Raw genomic sequence first — 5,566 nt, 5'->3', positions numbered from 1 at the left:
GATGAGCTATTACCAGCAGGAGAGTGGGGTGGGGGAGAGAAAACCTTTTGAAGTGATAATCAAGGTGGGCCATTTCCAGCACATTTCCAGGAGTTAACAAGAACATCTGAGGAACAGTGGGGCAGGGGCGGGGAGGAATAAACAAGGGGAAATAGTTTCACTTAGTATAATGACTCAACCACTCCCAGTCTCTATTCAAGCCTAAGTTAATTGTATCCAATTTGCAAATTAATTCCAGTTCAGCAGTCTCTCGTTGGAGTCTGTTTTTGAAGTTTTTTTGTTGAGGGATACTCGCTTTGAGATCAGAAATCGAGTGACCAGAGAGATTGAAGTGTTCTCCGACTGGTTTATGAATGTTATAATTCTTGACATCTGATTTGTGTCCATTTAGTCTTTTACGTAGAGACTGTCCAGTTTGCCCAATGTACATGGCAGAGGGGCATTGCTGGCACATGATGGCATATATCACATTGGTAGATGTGCAGGTGAACGAGCCTCTGATAGTGTGGCTGATGTGCTTAGGCCCTATGATGGTGTCCCCTGAATAGATATGTGGGCACAGGTGGCAACGTGCTTTGTTGCAAGGATAGGTTCCTGGGTTAGTGGTTCTGTTGTGTGGTGTGTGGTTGCTGGTGAGTATTTACTTCAGGTTGGAGGGCTGTCTGTAGGCAAGGACTGGCCTGTCTCCCAAGATTTGTGAGAGTGATGGGTCGTCCTTCAGGATAGGTTGTAGATCCTTGGGAGACAGGCCAGTCCTTGCCTACAGACAGCCCCCCAACCTGAAGTAAATACTCACCAGCAACCACACACCACACAACAGAACCACTAACCCAGGAACCTATCCTTGCAACAAAGCCCGTTGCCAACTGTGCCCACATATCTCTACGTAAAAGAATAAATGAACACAAATCAGATGTCAAGAATTATAACATTCATAAACCAGTCGGAGAACACTTCAATCTCTCTGGTCACTCAATTTCTGATCTCAAAGTGAGTATCCTTCAACAAAAGAACTTCAAAAACAGGCTCCAAGGAGAGACTGCTGAACTGGAATTAATTTGCAAATTGGATACAATTAATTTAGGCTTGAATAGAGACTGGGAGTCGTTGAGTCATTATACTAAGTGAAACTATTTCCCCTTGTTTATTCCCCCCACTGTTCCTCAGACGTTCTTGTTAACTCCTGGAAATGTGCTAGAAATGGCCCACCTTGATTATCACTTCAAAAGGTTTTCTCTCCCCCCACCTCACTCTCCTGCTGGTAATAGCTCATCTTAAGTGATCACTCTCCTTACAATGTATATTTTTTCATGGTCTGTGTGTATATATAAAATCTGGTTTCAGAGTAACAGCCGTGTTAGTCTGTATTTGCAAAAAGAAAAGGAGTACTTGTGGCACCTTAGAGACTAACCAATTTATTTGAGCATAAGCTTTCGTGAGCCACAGCTCACTTCATCGGATGCATGCTGTGGAAAGTACAGAAGACGTTTTTATACACACAAACCATGAAAAAATGGGTGATTATCACTACAAAAGGTTTTCTTTCCCCCCACCCCACTCTCCTGCTGGTAATAGCTTATGTAAAGTGATCACTCTCCTTACAATGTGTATGATAATCAAGGTGGGCCATTTCCAGCACAAATCCAGGTCCTGTCCCCCCCCGCCCCAAAAAAAAACAAAAACAAAAAAACCTCTCCTGTTGGTAATAGCTTATCTAAAGTGATCACTCTCCTTACAGTGTGGGCCCACACATTGTAAGGAGACTGATCACTTTACATAAGCTATTACCAGCAGGAGAGTGGGGTGGGGGGAGAGAGAACCTTTTGTAGCGATAATCACCCAATTTTTCATGGTTTGTGTGTATAAAAACGTCTTCTGTACTTTCCACAGTATGCATCCGATGAAGTGAGCTGTAGCTCACGAAAGCTTATGCTCAAATAAATTGGTTAGTCTCTAAGGTCCTAGGATGGATGACACTGGGACGCCATTTGTCCCGGATTCCGTGTGGCGCTGCTCCATTCCTGCCTGAGGCTCGGGGGCGGCAGCAGCCCCTTCCCAGGCGGGGTCTAAGGTGGGCCCCTGCCCCACCATGAAGCCCCCCCCCCCCCGCTCCTCTTCCCCCTGCGGTCCCACCCGTGGCCAGGCCAGAAGCCGGAGCCGAGCAGTAGCAAGAGCCACACAGGGAGCCCAGGTCACCGTGGGGAGCCCGGGACACTTCACCTGCTCTGGGCAGCGCACCCTGGAGGGCAGGGACACAGACGGGGGGCTGCTCTTGGGCACCATAGCACCTCACCCAGAGCAGATGGAGGGTCCGGGGCTCCTCAGAGTGGCCTGGGCTCCCTGGGAAGCTCTTATGGTGGCCGGGCTCTGGCTTCTGGCCTGGGCAGGACCTTGGAAAAAAGGAAGAGCTGGGGCAGGGCTCCTGCATGTGTCCCTGTTTTTATGTTTTGAAAGGGTGGTCACCCTACCCCTCAGCCATCACCCTCTCTTCCAGACCCTTGTCCCACGGTGCCTAACATCCCCTTGTCTAGATCCTTTTCCTTCAGAGCCCTGCTGCCCAGGGACATTCATTCCCCTTGCACCAGCACCCCTTGAGTCCTGGCCACTCTTTCCGGGGCATTCTCATTCCCTGCAGCACAACTACCTTCAGTCCCAACTCCTCTTTCAGGGTCCACTGACCAAGGTCCTCCCTTTTCCCTGCAGTTTCAGCTACCTTCAGTCCTAGTTTCCCTCTCTCACTGCCATTTCCCCCTTTTGAAGCCACCAGCCCTTCCTCTTTCTAGTCTCACATGCTTCCTTAACCAGGTGATAGTCATCAAATAGATAAAACCTTTCAACTGATCCTCATGGTCCAGTTATTATTCAACTCTCCCTTATTAGCGCTGGCCCAGGCTACCTGCCTCCCCCATCTCCAGGTGATGAGACAAGGTCCTTTAAAAGGGAGCCACATCACTCTGTGATAGGGAACGATGTGCGAAAACATGCCCAGGTTAACATTACAATATTATGTTGTAGCCAAAGCCTTTTCATTTCCTGATTTGAGTGCTGAACATTGTAACCTTAGGGCTTGTCCACATGGGGAGACTCAGAAAAGTGAATCAGAATAAACTAAACATGAATTTAAAGTGGATTTGTTAAACTGCATTAAACTCCTGTGTAGACACTCTCATTTAGAATTCGTGGCCTTAAGTCAGTTTAGCTTAATTCCCTTTTAAATTAATTTTCCTGAATGTCCTTGTGTAGCAAAGTCGTCAGCTTTACACAAACCTATTGGTTTGTATTTTAACTCTCTAACTAGGCCACGTCTACACTATACAATTATGTTGACCTAAATTATGTCAGCATACAGCCGCCGCGGTAATTACATTGCTTGTGCGTGTCCATAGTACGCTCCTTGTGTCAGCGGTGTGCGGTGTCAGCGGTGTGCATCCTCACCAGGAGCACTTGCACTGATTGAACTGTCAGTGTGGGGCATTGTGGGATGGCCTCTGAAAGCCGGCAACAGTCACTGTAAGCAGTGCGGTGTCTACACTGACACTGCGTCAACCTAACTACATTGACATTAATTCTATGTCTCTTGTGGTGGTGGGGTTATTAAATCCACGTAGCAGGCGAGTTACGTCGGCGGGAGTGAAATTTTAGTATAGACGCTTACAGAGTGAGGTCGACATAACTCTGTAGTGTAGACCAGGGCTAGGAACTGGCTTGCTGGTCCCGAGTACAGATGGGATGCAGCTGCATAGTCCCAGAATGCTGGGTGCTAATAACAGATGTCATTAGTATGTTCCTACCGGTGCTGAGTAGGATATGATGTCTGGGATTGGAAATTCTGTAGTCCTTTGACTTGTTTATAATCCTGTGATGGTCTGTTCTCCCCTTACATGTGCATGTGACTCCCCATTGAGTCTAATGGCAGTTACACATACGCTACATGGCAGGGAGGACAGATCCTGATGAATCCTGCTATGCTTTGGTAGGAGAGGATGGAGAAGAAGGTATTAGGGAGCCTCTTTGTATGGTTTAAACAGCAGGGCAGGTTCTCTGCAGAGCATGCCAGAGAGTGCTAAGCCAGGGGGACTGACTCCCATTCTGACAGACGCACTATGCGCCCAAGAGGGCTTGGGAGCTAAGGGTCTGGCCCCTGTTAGCATGCAGGCTCTAGCATGCCATTCATGCAAGCTAACACAAGGCAAATGCTATTCCTTTTTAAAGAAACAAAGTGCATCTGCCCCCTTCCCCCTCCACGCACATATTCACCACCTCCCTCTTGCACTGGAATCCTTCCCTGCTCAGCAGCATTCCAGAGTTGACGATGCACCACCAGTGTCCGCTTCCCTTAACCAGTCAGGGATGCATCTGGCTCTTCGGCAATACCATTGAGATGATACCACAAAGAGACTTCAACAATGAGAGCTATGGGGGAGTGGCTACCATTACTTAATTCCCAGTGGGTGTCTACGCTGCAGTAAAACACCTGCAGCTGGCCCATGGCAGCTGACTTGGGCTGTGGGGCTATAAAACTGCAGAGTAGATATTTGGGCTTGGGCTCCAGCCTGGGCCCTGAGAGTATGTCTATATTGCAGTTAGACACCCACAGCTGGCCTGTGGCTGCTGACTTGGGTTCATGGGGCTCAGACTGTTTATTTGCAGTGTAGATTGTTCAGGCTCAGGCTAGAGCTTGAGATCTAGGAGCCTGTGAGGAGGGAGGGTCCCAGAGATCGGCCTGCAGCAGAGCCCAAACATCTACACTGCAATTAAACAGGGCCTTAGCCTGAGCCCTGCAGGCCTGAGTCAGCTGACACAGGCTAGCTACAGGTATTTTCTTGCAGTGCAGACATACTCAGCGTGTCAATGCTGGGAATAATCAGACATGAGGTTCCTTTTCTATTCTGTGCCTTTAGGATGCATCTTGGCAATAACTAGCTCTGCTAACCAGTTAGTGTTCATCAAATGATGGACATTGACTTTCTTTTATCCTTGAAGTATAGGTGTGGTAGAAAAATGACCATAAAAAATTACTTCCCATATGGACCAGATTTTCAAAGGTATCAGGTGCCTAAAGATGCAGATGGATGCCTCATGGGATTTTCCAGATCACCTTTCTCCATCTTTAGGCACCTAATTACCTTTGAAAATCTGGCCTAAGAGCTTAGTCACCACCCTGCTCATTTTGTTTCAACTGTTTTTGGACTCACGGCTGCTTTACTTAGTCATAGAGGCTTTTTGGTCTGAAATTTTGTTGTTTAATCTTGTTAACACTGCAGCCGATACAGCTTGGTGGGAGGGTGAGCTGGAGTCTATTCTGACTCATGCATCAACAGAATTGCCAGTCTACAAATCGCAGATGGAACTTAGTTAATTCTGCAGATGATACTCAAGCTAGAAAAAGCCCAGCTTGACTTTTAGATCCCAGGCTGAGTTTGTAGGTCTGGCAGTTAGGAAACCATCTCTTTACAGAGAAACAGCAAGCTTTGCAGTCAAGTGATTGAGACAATAAAAATGGAACTCCACAATGCTTTTTTTTTTTTAAATCCATATAGTCACTTTTCAGAGTAGAACCAGGCTT

The sequence above is a fragment of the Lepidochelys olivacea genome, assembly GCF_965140295.1.
Source record: "Lepidochelys olivacea isolate rLepOli2 genome assembly, chromosome: 4".
Lineage (NCBI taxonomy): Eukaryota > Metazoa > Chordata > Testudines > Cheloniidae > Lepidochelys > Lepidochelys olivacea.
Note: the sequence above shows the minus strand (reverse complement) of the source record.